At 40.0% G+C, this 17104-nt stretch overlaps 1 long non-coding RNA gene across 1 annotated transcript in view; it reads left to right on the top strand.

Annotated features, from left to right (window-relative positions):
• The window catches only part of LOC115782438 (uncharacterized), a 29368-nt gene extending 17632 nt beyond the window's left edge, over positions 1-11736 (top strand). The window contains exon 5 of the long non-coding RNA XR_004020149.1: positions 11371-11736. This is a non-coding gene — a long non-coding RNA (uncharacterized LOC115782438). The remainder of the gene's footprint in view (positions 1-11370) is intronic.
• The last annotated feature ends 5368 nt before the right edge of the window (positions 11737-17104 follow it).

Genomic DNA, 17104 nt, shown 5'->3' with positions numbered 1-17104 from the left:
TTTAAATTGTGAAGACTTTTTGACATAAACGGGGGAGGTAGGTCCTCACAGTGACTTTGTATACAGATGTACATCCCCATAATGTCAGTAATATGAGTACATACACTACACACACACACACACACACACACACACACACACACACACACACACACACACACACACACACACACACACACACACACACACACACACACACACATTTCTGATCTTCCTCATAAGGTGAACATGGGATTTCTGGTAATGTCCCAGCTTCATTTTCATTTTAATCATGACAATGGGATCAGACAAGCTAGTGGGACAGGCTTGGCCTGGCTTGGTTGATTGTTCTGATTGAGTTTTCTTTGTTTGGCAGATATGTAATGCAGCCTGCTTAAGAGGATTTGATAAGGGGAAGGAGGTTATTGTGTGTGATTTAATCATGTTCACTGAGGTGAACCTGCACTTATCCAGTTCCTGACAGGCAGAAAGTGGTCTTAATATTTCAGCACAGACAGGGACAAGTTTGTTCGTATTATCATCATTCTGCTGCTATGCTACAGTGTGTGACACTGCATAGTTTACAGTAGGAAGTTTCAGACATTTTTCATACAGTTCTTAAATAATCAGTGACGTTGTGCATTTCTATTGGATAGTGCTCCTGACTGTGTAGGATCAGAGGGTGGGTGACAGAAATAAGCCAAAAGGGATTAATAATGATATAGGTTGTCAAAATTTTAAATATTAGACTAGCAATAATAATTTGATGCCCCAATGAAGTTTGACACACCAAGCCCGTTTATTTCACACGAAGAAATAAATATGTAAATACATTTCCTGAAACACCTCGGAATTATAGGAAATAGGAATAAATAATTTTTTGTTGAAATTATTTTGAGCTGTGCATGTAGTGTTTACCTGAATATTTACAGTAGTCGCACAACATTTGCCCTACCGCTGTAAATATAATATACCATGGTCTCTTTCATTCACTTTTAATTGTTTTTGATAATAATGTAGTTTTATGGCAAAGGCTGTGGTGACACAAGCAATACTTTTCAGTCAGATTCTTCCACTGAATACTCATGTTGACACTAAGACATTTTTTTAAAGAGTAAATGTTGGAATTTAGGAGACTGAATGTCTGTTTGGCTTATGTTTAATGTTTGGGGGATCTTTAACATTTGACACAGCAAAGATGGATTAGTTAGAGGAACCCTAGATACATAATGGGCAGATTATGGTTAAGCAAATGCCACGAGGACAAACTATGTCATGAACAATGTGCAAAGGATTAAAACAAATGCAAACAGTTACTGTGTTACAAAGGGGCTTTTTTGAGGTAATTGGGTTTTCACGTCCACAGTTTTTCTTTTTAAACTGCTTCTAGTGCAAGCTAAATTCAAACCTGGAGTAAATTATAGATAAAATAAATATGTTTTAGTTTCTACTCATACCTATCAGATTCACATAAATGCCAAGTGTGCCACCAGCATGTTCATATAAAACCAGTGCTCTTAAAATATCCATAGGGGCTCCTTGATATCTAACTGGTGTTCCCGTCTGCCACTGGGAGGATTAAAAAGGCTAAGATTGGGGGGTGGGGGGGGTGGGGTGGGGGTGTCCCACTCCTCCTGATGTTCACTCTCCTTACATATTCACCATGTGCGCCTAATTAATATCAGTAAAAGTAATCACCTGAGGATAGTAATCACAAAAAGGCAAACTGAACTACACCAACAAAATAATTCTCTACAGTATTACAAAGTCAGAGGCTTAAAATATAAGGCAGTGTGCTACTGTACTGTATGTGTGTGGGAGACAGAGGGGCAGAGAGATAGTTAAGCTGAGCATTAGCTTTGCTCAGTTAGTGGGGTTTCCTCCATCAGCAGCAGTATTATTTACATGAGTCCCAGCAGGGTGCCTGCTCCTGATCCAACACTTCTACTGGTTAGTGTGTTGATATTTTGACATGACAGTTTAATCTAAATTGAGAGCAACAAGATACAGTATGCAAATTCATATTTTTTCTACTTCACTATATAGGAAATAACATAAATGTATCCTTTTCAAACAAAATTATTGTAAGAGAGAACATCTAGTGTGTTTGGATTTCCTGGATCTAACCATTACAATATTATTATACATTTTTTTTAACAGTGTACAATCAGTTGCTTGAGCTTGTGCTGTATATCATGTGAAAATATAATGCGTGTGTGAGAGAATATGACATGACCCAATGCAAAGACATTGCCCCACCCAAATATATTGCGACAGCATGACCTCGACAAACATCACCATTCAGCCCCTCCCTTCACCTCCTGTCATCCCCCTCACAAACACTCAGACAGGCCCATCTCATTATAACCTGATCAGGATTTACAATATGTCTATATACATCTACACTGTTTATCATAGCATCTTAAAACTTGGATAGAATCCTGATTTGCTTCATGAAATCTTCATTTTGAGCATATGCTTTAATTTTGTGGGTTTTTTTTCTTTATTTTGCACTTCTCTATTCTTTCTTGCACACACACCATTTTTAATATAGTCCATGTGTGTGAAAAACTATATTTCAACTTCCTTTAAAATGTCTCCACCTTCTTCTGTCTCACATTGTTTTTAGGCCTATAGTTCCACAGCGGCTTTGTAGCTGACTTGCTGGCTGGTTGAGTGTGACTGGTTGGCTTAGCGTCAGCTGTTGGCCCAGTCAGGCTCAGCTCAGATTGCTCCAGATTAGGAGATGGGGCACTCTGAGAGCAACTATGATCCATATTAAAGCTGCATAAAATGAAAATTGCAAAGATTTAGAGGCGGATCATAGGCCACAGAGAATTTAATCACAACCTGGCAGTGTGTGTGTGTGTGTGTGTGTGTGTGTGTGTGTGTGTGTGTGTGTGTGTGTGTGTGTGTGTGTGTGTGTGTGTGTGTGTGTGTGTGTGTGTGTAACTGCATAATACAGAGTGCACAGTGACATGAGGATTATTGATGTAGGCTGTATTTACTTATCAACCCAGTGTTTAGAAATGTATCACAAATGTTTTATCTGTGCTGCAGTTTTTTTTCCGTTAAGGCTCCCCATGAGCATGGTCATGATGCACAAAAAGTGCAAGGCTTCTATGATTTAAACTTTGGACACAAATGTAATGTGTTCACAGACCAAAAAAATAAATAAATAAATTAAGTCTTGCATTTGTTCTGTGTTGGTGTATGAGTGGGCGAGAGAGTGTGTGTGTGTGTGTGCTTGAGCACAGCCGGGGATGATTCTGTTCCGGTGTCCTCAACACTTGTAATCTCCCTAAAGCTTTAAATACTGTATTCAAATTGTAGTCTGGTAATAGATAGCTGCACAAAGGTCCTAAATTTAGCCATGATATTTATCTATATTGTGTAATATTTTCTCTTAGCTTTCAACCATTTAAAACTATTCATTTTCTTAGTTACTTTATGTGTATTCAGTCATTACCTATTACCCAGACATTGTAAACAGCACAGATTAAGTCCACAGTCCTTCTAGTCATTTTAAATTACTTAGATAACATACATTAAGAAGCCTGCTGCCTGCACTAGTGGCATCATACAAAGAACCTTTTTGTTTTGTTTTTTGTTGCTTGAGTATTTTCATTATTTGCTACCTTACATTTCAATATTAAATATTATACAACAGCTTGCTATGCGGATTCAAATCAGAAAAACATTAAATCAGTTCAGTAGCCTAAATTTTTAAGAGATAGTTGTGGTTCGGGCAGCCCACAGCCATAAACCACTTTCAGATTTGGCTCATCAGCCATCAAAATTCTTCTGAAAGATTATATAACAAGGGCTATTATGCACAAATACTTAATTTACTTTAAAACTTGCATAAGTCGATTTTTACTACTACTTAAGTATAATTTTATGCACTTTTACTTTTTTTTATTCAAGTAAATGTTCCACAAACCCTTTTTATACCAGTAATCATGTAAGTTGTTTTTAATCCTGACAGTGTTGGTAATTTTTTTAAACCTCTTTTTTTTTTTTTTGCTTTTTGTTTGTTGTGATTTTTTTTTTTTTTTCTTTTGCATGTGTGTGTGTGTTTGCATGTTTGTTTGCAGCCACAGGCTGGATATGCTCAGGAAACCTGACAGAATTTATAACTTGTGCCCTATTTCTGCTTACCTGTATTTGTGTCTCTGCTGCATCTAAACACATTCGATGCTGCCTACATGAACATTTTTCCTGACTCTCTTCTTATATCACTTTCACTGTATCTTTCTTCATGTTAGCACAGGTTTTTGTTGTTCATATCTGTTAGCTGCTTCATCCTCTCTTTCTTCCTCCCTCCTTTTTCCTCCATCCCATATTTCCAAATCCCTCTCCAAGAGCACATTGTGTGTGTGTGTCTGCATGATTGTCATACACACAAATGTACGCGCACACATGCACAGAACGCAGACTTAGATCGAGCAGATGGTGACCGTATTCATTTTTTCCCCGACTAACATTAACCATTCATTATAGACAGCAGACTAAGCCAATCCCACATCCGCCCCCATGCAACACGTACACACACATCCACATCCACACACACACATCCACACACACATACACACATAATGTCCAATAATTTTGCCATTAGCTCAGTGATGGTCCCAAAATCTTGCATGCCCCTCCGTCAGTGTTGATACTCTCTCCTTCCAGACGGTCCCAGTTCTGCTCTGACTCAATCTGTTGACATTTCTGATTCCGTCTCTGTGACTCAAATTTCTTCTCCTTCACTTCAGCAACCCACAACAGGAATGAGGAGCATCTGACGATTCCCTCTGCCTCCCTTTCCATCCAATCCATCTATTTTTTTTTTCTTTGTTCTTTCCACTTTCACTGTCTGGCTTCTTCTGGCAACTTCCCCACAAGTAGGAGACACAATCACACAATCACTCTGCTTCCTTCCTTTGTTTCTCTTTCTGCCTCATTTACATCCTCTCTTCATTTCCATCTCTCTGAAATTAAATAGAACAAAACTAAAACCTGTTAGGCAGTAAATCAGGTTTAATCTGTGGCTTGAAGAAAAGATGAACATTAATCCACATCTGTCCATACAAATGTTTACCGCTGATATTTCAGACGTGATTAGGCTCTGCTGTTAATCTGCATGCTAACGGTTATGTACAGTGCATGCATGGCTGCAAAGGAAAAAAGGGAGGAGAGAGGCAGGGATTCTATTATTTGCATGCAAATGTATTGTAGCTTATAGACATGCACATTTGCCTCTTTGCATTCGTCCCCCTGTAGAGAAAGCCATCTGAGGAGATTTTGGCCCTCTGCTGCTCTGTGCACTCTAAAGGGTGCAGAGACAGAGAACTCTCACACACTTAAACTAATGAGAGTTGTAGCTGCAGTCAGAGAGCACAGTGAGTAAGTGTTCCTAAGCCACCCGCTGGACATCAATCGCCCCAAAAGGCCTGAAGGCTTGAAGGCTTTACTCAGTTCCCTTTGCTAAACCGCACCCATCGCTGCCCTTTGCACACACTTATACAGACCCACATGCACAGACACAGTCAAGGTATCTTTCTTGAGGACTCTGTTTTGTGATCCATGCCAGAAAGGGGTGTTTCATCACAGCGGGCTCCTCTGGAAAAGCAGGTATAAAGACAGATGACTCAGCTCTGACTCCACACAAGCAGTTGGTACAACAACACGAAGTTTAAAGGTGCCCTGTGGAGATTTTGACTACCAAGATTGCTATGGAGTAATGTTATATGGAGGGGATCCCTGTTATTGCTTGTACAGTGCATACAAGCAAGCATATGAATGACGCAAAATACCGCCCCTTATTTCAGCTATCCTGCTGATATTTTTGACAGTAACAAAAATTGCACTTCAACCTATCAAATGGGAATGTGAACAAAGCTTGGTTTAAGGTATTCATAAAATATCCTTTGTAGGTTTTATTAGGAAGTAAACGCATGTAGCATCTTGTTGGAGCTTAAGGATACACAGCGCACATCACTAATGTAACCTTTATTTTAGCATCTTTCTAAAAACTGTAGGCATTTTTTGGGCAACTTTTATTAATCACTAGAATCACAAAACAGAGTTTGTGTTGACGGTTTGTGCTATTGCTTGTATAATAATCATGTTGAAGTGTTTTACATTGCACTTAAGTTTTCTGTGCGCATAAAAAAAAAAAACTCCCCTTTGCAACATAAAATGCAGTGGTGACCTTAAATGTTTGCTTTTTTGGTTGGATTGCTTTATTACACATTCATTTGATGTAAGGCACAAAGGCCATGAACCCTTGGTAATGCCTGCTTTAACTGTAGATCTTTTATATTCAATCTTCAGTTGGAATTTTATTATGAAAAAAAGCAGTGGAAGTGCCCACCTGTGTAACGCAGGTCTGTCAAAATACATTTGATTATCTGCTGCAATTCTTTTTGTCTGCTCTGCCTCTATTTCTTGCAAATACAACCCATCCCCCCTCTTCAAATACCGCTACAACACACCACAAAATACGTTAACACCACTCGTCTTCCTTCTTTTTGTCTCCTCTCGATCCAGCTCCTCTTCTGTCAGTCAGTCGGCTGCCCTAAAACTGTCCTAAATGACTTAATCTACAGGGCGACAGTACTCCAGAGCGGCTAGTCAGTGAGGACAGTCTCTGTGTGCTGTAAGGGGATTGCTGTAATTACTGGGATCTGTGCACCGTATTTATCTTTTCAAGGGATGGGTGATCCTGCCATAAAAAGCCCAACATTTGGCAGTTAACTAATGCACACCATTAGATTGATTGTGCTGGATTTGTGTTTGTGTGTGTGTGTGTATGTGTATGTGTGTCCCATATTTTCCTACTGCTGCCATGCTCTGTGATGTGTGTTAAATAATGCTTGGTTGTTCTCGGTAATCCTGATTAAATGAGGGTTAATGTGTGTCTATTAAACTTTTTCACAGATCCCCCAACCGTGACCTTCTACAGCTAAATAGTTTGCATAAATGAACTGGCTTATGAGATATAATTAGATAGAGGGAGATACAGCAAGACAAGGAAGAGGTGCAAGGATCAGGTAATACCAGAGGCTATGTCTGTTTTTCTGCCATGATGTCCACTATTTCCTTTCAAAAATAAATAAAAACCATTGTCTGATCTGCTCCTTTCTTGAACATAAACCTCAGCAGCTTTCAAAATCTGACATTAGGAGTAAAATAAAAGAGAGAAAATAATGAAAGAAAATGAAATTATCACTCTTCTTGGATGTGGCAGAGAAACAAACAGATTGACCACGCTCCTCTTTCCAAAATCCTCCCCCGTGCAAGCAACATGTTCCTCACGTCCATCTTGGCTGTTTTTTTTTTCTTTTTTTTTCAGATATTTGGTGTCAGTGTGTGTGTGTGTGTGTGTGTCTATCTGTGTGTGTGTTTGTGTGTGTGTAAATGTGTAAATGTGTGCATTGATTTGTGTGTGCTGGTTGTGAAGACGGAGGCTGCACCAGGCTGTCCAGCCTACACACAAACCGTCCCGTCGTTAAATCACCTTACTGTTCCATCCACCATCCACTGCCCTGAGCATGTTTTTCATTTGATGTATGTTTTGGTTGAATTGAAAGACACACGGGGAGAGGAGAGAAAATAAAAATGCAGGGGTATCAAGATAAGATGCATAAACATTGGATGTCAAAGTGACTAAAGACTGTCTTCGCTTTGCATTAATAAAACTAACTTTTGCCATCTTTTAAACTCTCACACGCACTCACTCTCACATTTAATCTCTCTTCGCTATCCCCTTTCTCCCACTTGTTCCTCATTAATTTTTATGTTTCTGACCTCAGAAACGGGCATGAGTACACAGATATATTACAGTAATTATCTAATTTTACAGTGCCATTAAATGTCACAGAAATCCAGAGTTATGACATTAATACAATAAAGAGGTTTTGGGCCAGAGAGATGATAACTTACTACTGGGCCAAACTGTCTGCTGTGGATTTTTGCCAGTTTTATTCTACCAACATCGGCAGTGTCTTTCATAGTTAATAACACTGCATACATTATACAACTAATTTATTAATATCCGGTTAAACGTTTGTTAAATTGCATGTGTGGAAATGTTTTATCTATAACCGAATATTCTGAGGGCAATCATAGTGCGATATGATTGCCAAAGCATACATTTCACATCTTAATTTCTGTATTCAGAGCAATTTTCCAGTAGACATCAGATTTACAAAATATTATATTTAGATTCTCCTCATTTCCCCAGATTCTGGCCGGCAATAGTGTTATTTACTGTGGCTCTGACTGAGGCACATTTGGGAGCAGTTCAAATTCGAAGCTGTGCCAATCTACTCATTCCTTTTTTTTTTGTTTTTTGTTTTTTCCCCCCTCAGTCTCCCTCTATTTCTCTCACTTACTCTCCACTCATTTCAGTGTACCTCTGTCCCAGTAGATGGAGATGTGAAATATTTAAACACACTTTGTTGTTTGGGGACAATGCACTTCAGCAGATGGGCCATCGCTGCACAGACCCCAATGTATGCAAATCTCCATACAAAGCAGCCCAGGATGTTTTCAATATAACACAAGTGCCTCAGGCCTTGTTTTAATCCCTCTTTACCCGCAGCCAATGCACTGTTTCATCCAGTCAAACGCCTTAAGCGCTGTGTCAACTTGGACATCTGGCCACATAACTGAACCCAACAAAAGTGTGCATGTGTGCTAGAGAGAGAACATGTTTATGCTGGGTTAGAAGGGGAGGAAAAGGTGATATAGTGCATGCTATTGAACTAAAATGCCCAGAAATAAAATCATCAGTGGTGTTATTAGAGTCAGAGTACATCAAAGGACCAGTCATTGTAGTTTCTGCGGTGGTTTCTTAGCCCTCAACACCAGGGGAAACAGGTGCCAGTGTTGCTTTCTTCATTGTCTCTTAACTTGTTTTGCTGTTTTTCTCACTTGTTTTTCTCACCCCCACCCTCTAGGAACAGGCAACCAGAAGTACACACATGCAAATGCGTGCACAGATGCACCAACACACACACGCGTGCTCATGTACACAAATGTGGCAAGGTAACACACGCATGCTGCCTGCAGACTTTCTGGTCAGAACACTGATTTCTGTCGTTGTGACATCTGAAGGGCGCTACAGCACAGCCAGACACCTGGATACACATGGCATCCTTCACTACTGTGTGTCAAAGTCCACGTGTGTGTGCGTGAGGGTTTATGTGCTAGCTAGGTGTGCATTAGGTGTTGGGGGAAGGTTCCATAGAAGGCAGCATCTCCTGAGGGTAACTCATGAGCTTTTCCTGGATGGGCCACAAGTTCAGGCACTTAGAACAATCCTGCATGTCCTCATTGACCTACATGATACATACGAACGTGCATGTGCTACATACCTACTGCCAGATTCACCGATTCAGTTTATTGGGCTCAATTTTTAATTAAATTAACCAAACTCGGTGAGTGACAACAGTTGTGGAAAAGGCATCAGTTTATTATTTTGCTTGGAAAGGTTAAAAAAAATACAGGTAAATGTGCAATGAAGAGACATTGTGTGTTTTAAATGTTTTCTGATTTATTTGCATCCGATATGAATGTAAACCTAATGCATGCAATCAAAAACTATGTGTTATAAATTACTGAGTGCATATAAAATATGTGTGATAAAATTTTCCATTTTTTTCTCTTGATTAAACAACTGCATGAAAGAGGCTAGCATCCAGTTTACCTTGCTACTAATGACATTAAATCCTTGCATTTTCTTATTTAAAGCTTAATAAGACTACATGGATGAAAGTGTGGAATAATACAGAGCTTCCGCGATTAGAAATACTGATTGAAAAGCTTTTTCAGCGCATATATCGCTTGGATTTTAATATCTTTGTTTGCAGATTTTTTTATTAAATTGTAAAAATGTGTTCAGTGAGCAGCCACTCTAAATTGGAGCTCTGTAAGCATATTCCTTTTGCACTGTGTTTGTAGCTGGCATGAGAGAGACTGCCTGCAGCTTGTGTGATGGTCTGTGGATATGTGTGGATGTGGGGGGGCTTGTGTGTGCATGTGTACTTAAACCTCAGGCCATGAAAGTGTGTGCGCGTTTGTGTGTGCCTCATTATGTGTATGTGGTTGCATGTGTATGGATCAGTATGTGTGTGTTCAGGGGGGAAGAAAGAGTGTAGGTGAGTGCAGGAGACAAACCTGTCAGTTTCACAGCTGGTTTCTCTGGCTGCAGGGCTCAGGCCGGAGCAGGGTGACACTCAGCATCACAGCACCACAGCATAGGGCCTGGGGTAAACACACCATCATATACTGTAGAGGCAAACACATACACACACACACACATGCACATACCTTGGTTGGCTGCCCTCACCCATAAGACCAAGAGACCAGCGAAACGCACCACCTGGGCAAGTCATCATATCTTGTCAAAGATTTTTTTTTTTTTTTTTCTTTTTGGCTCGATGAAGGTGTGAACAACATCACAGATTGCCTGGCAATGGACTGACCATCATGTTGTAAGGAAGGGGCGGGGGAGGTTGAGAGGAACACAGAGTGAGAGAAATAACAAGAGAAAAGTATAATGTAAGACAAGAATGGATTTACTGAAAGATAGAGTTGCTTGTCTTCCCGCATTACGAACCACAGCTCGTTTGCAACTATCTTGCTCACTCTTGATGCCTTATTGATGATAGAGATTGACGTGGACTATTAGCTGGGTTGTCTCTTCCTACGTCAAAAAGAGATGGTGCTCCCATCCTTTGGTCTCATCTCAGGACTCGTTTTATGAGTGTGTTCCCGATCGGAGTGGACTCTGTGGATGAAAGCGCCTAAGGCTGCCCACCCCCCCCCCCCCCCCCCCACCCCCCATCACACATTTCCATCTCCGGGAAGATGGAAGTGATGGCAATTTCTTCGGGGTATTAGCGATGTTGGCCCTTTTGTTTAGTTCTCATAACAAGTACAGCTTACAAGCAAAATGCACATCAAGGTAAGGAATGTGTTCAGTGAGTTAAGGTGATAATTATCATTCTGTACAGAGCAGATGAGCAACAGAACACAGGTATGTTCAGGAAAATAAACAACCCCATTGTGACTTCTGTTGACATTTTGCAGAGAAAGAACCCAAAGTGAGTCAATTATAAAAATAAAGTAAACATGTTGACAGGAGAAATGAAACTGTGTTTTGACTGCTGCTGTCAAGGGAGGTTCCCCTGTCTAAAGTTTACATAGTAAATGATTATGCCTCAGTGATTCTGCCCCGGATATGTGTGTGTGCGTCTCTGTGTGTTTGAATGTGTGCACTCAGCGATCAACTTCTGCTAAATACTAATTACTGAATACTTAGTACGGATGCCCTTTCTATTGGGTCCCTTTAGTATAAACATTCATTATAGCTCTTTTTCTCCTTTGTAGCTCCATCATCATTATTCTGCCACATCCCCTGAGGAGTGAGACAGAGCTGAGGCCGGGGCCGGGGCCGGACCAGGCTGGGAGAGAAAACACTGTAGAACCAGAGCGCCAGGACCTGGGAATGCACACAAGTGATATTTGTGCGAGGAGATCAAAAAGCGTTTACCTTTAGATGTTTCCCTGATATGAATATTCAACATCCTTATTGAAATCTAATTTGGGTCTCCTTGTCTCAGGGGTCTTTTCATCAGTGCCTGTTGCCTGAGGCCACTGCTGATTGACAGCCAAACTTTAGTAAAGAGCAAGCAGGAAAAAAGGGGAGATCTGGTGGTGCTGGAGATGTGAGCGGTGTGAAGCTGGGGAGAGCTGGAACAGATGAGTGGAGGGGTACTGAGGGGGGGTGGGCGAGAGGGCGGCAGGGGTGATTTATTTAACCTCTTGGTGTGCATGCACAAACAGAATGCAGCAGATTATTGGGAACATAACAAACAAAACAGAACTATATAACAATATTTTATAATTTCAGGCTCTCTATTTTCTAACCTTGTTGTCCACATAGACTTTGCAAAGCAGTTTGTAACGAAGCGTCGCTGCATTGGTATGGCTTATTTGAAAAATAAGGAATTGGACTGCAGTGATCATCTGCTTAATTGATTACCTGCTGACAGAACATTAATCAAAAAATCCCTTGAAGCAAGATTGTTCAGTCTGAGGATTTACGACTTTTCTCTGATGAGTGTCAATGCAAATCAAATGTCTTTAGGTTTTTGACTTTTGCTGAGGCATAATAGTCAGTTTGAAGATGTTACCTTGGACTCTGGCACTGATGAAATGTAAGTATGTTTATTCAAGTGCTATACTCACATAGAAATTCTAGGTACTTGTACTTAACCTTTCCAGGTTGTGCAACTTTATGCTTTATTACTCTGAGAAATATTGTGCTTTTGAATCTACTATGGCAGATTTAGTTACAAGTAAATTTTGGGATTACAATTTTTATACCTCTCGTGTCTATTGAAAGCCACTTGTCTCCAAATATGGCAATTTTAAATGTGACCTTTTTTCTGATAAATGATGAGATTAAGTATGAACTGGGAGTTTATTAGCTATTAAGAAAAAAATGCTTGCACTGTCACTAATATGAATACAGGGCTGCTTTTAGGGCTCGTGGAAAATTTAATTTGAAACAATGGCAATGACAGGAACGGAACAGACATATGTGACTTTGTAGAATATGACACACTACTGTAGATTAAACTATCCAGCAGTATTTAAATCTGCTCAATCTTAAACATCTCTAGCAGTAATATGCAACAATAATGTCACATACTGTATCTGACAGTATGTGACACTTTACTGAAGAATAAGTACTTTTACTTTTTATGCTAGCAATACATTAAATACTTGTAAATGCAGGACTTTTACTTGTGTTGGAGTAATCTCAGCATGGTATTGCTACTTTCATTCAGTAAAGGATCTGCAAGCCTCAGTCACCCAATCACATACATTCATACAGCACCTTGTTTAATATTAATGCTCACACACTGCTGCGCCTATGGATGCATTGAGGGCAACTTTAGGCTCAGTATCAACAATGCCCAACGGTGCCAGCTGCCTGGACCAATAATAAAAGACTAAATTTACTGCCCCAATCTCAGCTTTTAATTTATTCACCTAGAACAGTCAAGTATTCATTTTATTCACGATCATATAGCAAGAGATGCACGGTATGTTTTCATTCAGTTTTGCTTATTTCTGCCATTCATGTAATCTGCTAAAATGACCTGAAATCATTAGTCAATAAAATATAAGATAGTCATTTAAAACTGTTTGATATTTTGAATTAATTGACAATTTTATGAGCAATAATGGCAAACATTTTGTGATACCAGCCTCTCAGTTTTGGTGCATGATATAAGTTTTCCATGACTTACATTAGTAAACAGACTTTCTTTCTTACAAAATGTCCAAAACTGATTTTACTGGCAAACAATGTATCAAAAAAAAATAATGGGAACACTGACAGATAACAGAAATAGCTGTTAGTTGAAGGCCTATTAAAAATATTCAGAGGAGTAGAGTCATTCTCATTAAAGGTAATGCAGAGACATTCATTTTTAATAAAAAATACTTCAAATTGTTATGGGTGAACTGAAAAGATGTGCTATATTTACCCCATTAGTGTTTCATTGTTCTGTTCTTGCCTTAAAACCAAGCATCTGACACTCCCTGCCAAAGGCATAGCACCATATTGTTTTCTAAAATTATATTTCTAAACATTTGTTCAGATATTTGTCTCTGTTTCTGACTAAGGACCTGTGAACTCCATAACCATTCATTTGGCAAAAGAAGAAAAATCTGTACTCTCACTCTGACTGCAGGGGAGAGCTGGTTTGCAGTGATGGAGTGCATTTGTGTCTTTGCTTCTCAGGGTTATATAATAAATATTAGAGGCTGAAAACAGCCTGAGCCTCTTTTCTGCTCTTGTGGCTCGGAAAACAGAAAACATATCACTGTAAAGGATTCAAACCAAACATACCTGTGGGTTCTAGGAACCGAACAATTGCAGCTGAGGCTGAAATGAGATACACTAGAGCAATAAATGCAGTGCACATATATCCGCACACACATATACAGAGCACACAGAGCACACACAAACCAACACTGTCCTCATCTGGCCAGTGGGCTGAGCATGGTTTAATGTTATTATCGCGCAGGTGTAGGTCTTGTCCCTCAGGGTTCCATTAAAATGATGCCCCTCTCAATGGAGGCTCCATTTGCTCTTTAGATTTAACACGGGCCATATGTCTAGCAGGAGGCAAACAGCTGATGGGGTTTTAATTGACAGAAATCAACATATTTGGTTGTGTGCATGTGTGTGTGAGATGGTGTGCTAATGGTGGATCAGCTTGGGCATCAGGGGATCTCTTTAAAGGGTCAATTATCTATCAGAGTTTGCACAGAAAGGAAAAGAAAGAAAGGAGGGATGGAGAGGGGTGTTGGGAGCTACAGAAAGGAGAGGAAATCATTAAAGAGACAGAGAAAGCTGAAAGTGTAGTTTAGCACTGTAGAACATAATCCTGCACATCAGTGAGTGATTACATTTCCTTAATTTTGGAGCTGACATTCTTGTCCATTCCGGGAACACCACTGCTTACAGAGCGTTAACTTCATGTTTCATCCAGCTTCACAGAGATAATGCGCCAGGCTGCAGTCAAATCATGTAAAATTACCTCTGTCACAGAGCTGATTTAGGCTCAGGAGGGGACCTGAAACCAAAAGACTGTGTCTGGCGGTGTGTTCAAACTCAATCAAACTATGCAAGACACTGAAATAACAAGATGTAACACAGAAAACAATTTCATGCTCACTAAGATGGAAATATTTCTTGGATGCATTTGGAAAAGTGGGAGAATGGTTAAAAGTAGTTCGAAATCATGAGGGATGACAAAACGTTAGGCTAACAGGCGCAATGCAATTAGCACATAAAGCCTGTCAACGGCCTTCAGTATCACAGCCCTCTAAGGAGCAGAAGACTTATAAAGCCTCCTGATCTATTACCACAAAGTGATTAATCCTCCCTAACAATGACCAGTCTTAAACTGGGCCTCTATATTATTAGGCAGCCCTATATAGCAGTTTAGCTTTCCACTAATTAGCATTCAGATCAGGGGCCCGAGAGACAGGCCCTCCACCACAGAGGAAGGACATAGGATGAGATGGCGACACAGTGAAATGTCATTAACTTGATGTTAATTACTAATTAATGGGGCTATTTCATTTACATGTATCTCTGGCTCTCTGATGGGCCCGCATTTACTGGGTTACTCCTACCTACCAGCCAACAAGTAGGGGGGGGGGGGGGGGGGGGGGGGGGGGGGGTATTTCCCCTTTCTCCTCTACTCTCCCCTTAGTGTTTCATCTCTGCTAATTAAATAGTGGGCCACTCATCATGATTATGTCTGCTTTTACAACACCATTTTCTGTCAGTGAGAGCACTCCAATAAGTGACTGGCCACCTCTTTAACACCGACGTGTTTTTTTTTTTTTTTGTATTAACTGTACATCAAAAAGGGAAATTCACTGCCCACCCCACTCCGCTCCTCTGACTTTTATCTGACTTGTTACTTTCACTCACTTGTGACCCCTCCTTTTCTTTTCATCGCCACGCGGCAGCCACAAGCCACCCGTCTCCATGGCAACCTGCGCCATTCGGGTCCCATGAGGAGGACTGACTAGCGTCTGGCCATTCGCACGTGGGTAGTGCCAGCTAGCCAACATGGCACACAGCATCCTGCCATATGGTGCCACCGCATAAGTACTGCTGGCCTGGACTCGGGATCCGGGCCTGTAGTGTAGTCGGTGGTGTGAACACGACAGACCTGCGCTTAGAACCCGCTTAGACTGGCCTCCATGATACAGTGGAGATCAAAAGGTTCTCAGGTACCTAGTGGGAAAAAAATCTTCCTGATTCCTTATAAGTGGGCTTTGTGGATGAAAAGGCTGTTAAGGGCAGAAGCTGCACTTAATGGAAACTTCAAGAGATGGCTGTGCGGTTAAACTGAGGGACCCTCACCATACATGACCGAAAATGTGAAGTATCTGGAGATTGGGAGGCGCCACGTGCTCTCCTCATTACTGATGCTGCACTGCCTCTATGTGGAGCTACAGAGAAAATACATGCAGACAGTAGGGTGCAGCATACTGAAACAACTCAAAAATAGTTGACAAAAATATATATATTTTATTCAAAGTTAATAGCTTTTAAATACAGTATACCTTAAAAGCATTTGAATACTGCATTTTCTTGCGCTATTGTATTATTCTATCGGACATATTACAGATTATCAAAAACTATTTCTCAGAAGGCTTTTGGAAACCTATAAGAAGTTATGTTTGTGAACACTTATTTATAATGTAAAGGTTTTACATTGTCCAAGATGTCAACAGAAACAAAGGCATGCGGGCATTTGTAAATAGTGCAGTGCAAGCATCTGTGAGATCCAAGAATAATAATAAAAAAATAAAACTGAAAAACTATTGAAGGGTGCTTGTTTTGTACAGTGGTCTGTAAGAAACAAACACATTCTTTGTATGGTCACCTTAAAAACATAGAATTTAAGAAACACTGGGCAAAGATATTCAATTTCAGATAAGATTAAAAAATAATAATTTAGAGCCACTCAATAGGATTATATGTTTTTCTGTCACACAAAAATAAATATGTTTGACATACAGAAATCTTCATTTTTACTCTGAAAGACCTATGCTTTAAATAAATCCAATTACTTACCCCATTTTAAAAACAAATGATAATGCCAACATCAGAAATGCAATTTCTATTCTACCTAAGCTTACGTGACCAAGTATACATAGAACAAAACCCAAGAAAATATAAGCCAATGTTGAGTTGTATGTAAATAACAGTAACAAATGACACAGAAGCAACAAAAATCCTACAAAGAAGGCAAAGATCAGCAATGCACAATGATCAGTAACTGGCACTTCTGTTACCAGAAAGGTGCACATCTTGCAGTTTTCTTCTCGCTCAACTCAGGCACAAAATAACAAATGCATAGATTTAAGGTATCATGTCAAATGAGCATCGAAACCTAACATGAAAACGGAAACTGTAAAACTGTGCCCTGAACACCAAAGATAAATGCTACGTTCACCTAAACATTCAGACAGAGCTATGCAGCAAGCTTTACAGTGCTACATACTGAGAGTTTCCAGC

This window comes from Archocentrus centrarchus, chromosome 7 (assembly GCF_007364275.1).
Source record: "Archocentrus centrarchus isolate MPI-CPG fArcCen1 chromosome 7, fArcCen1, whole genome shotgun sequence".
Lineage (NCBI taxonomy): Eukaryota > Metazoa > Chordata > Actinopteri > Cichliformes > Cichlidae > Archocentrus > Archocentrus centrarchus.
This window is presented reverse-complemented; position numbering and strand designations above follow the sequence as displayed.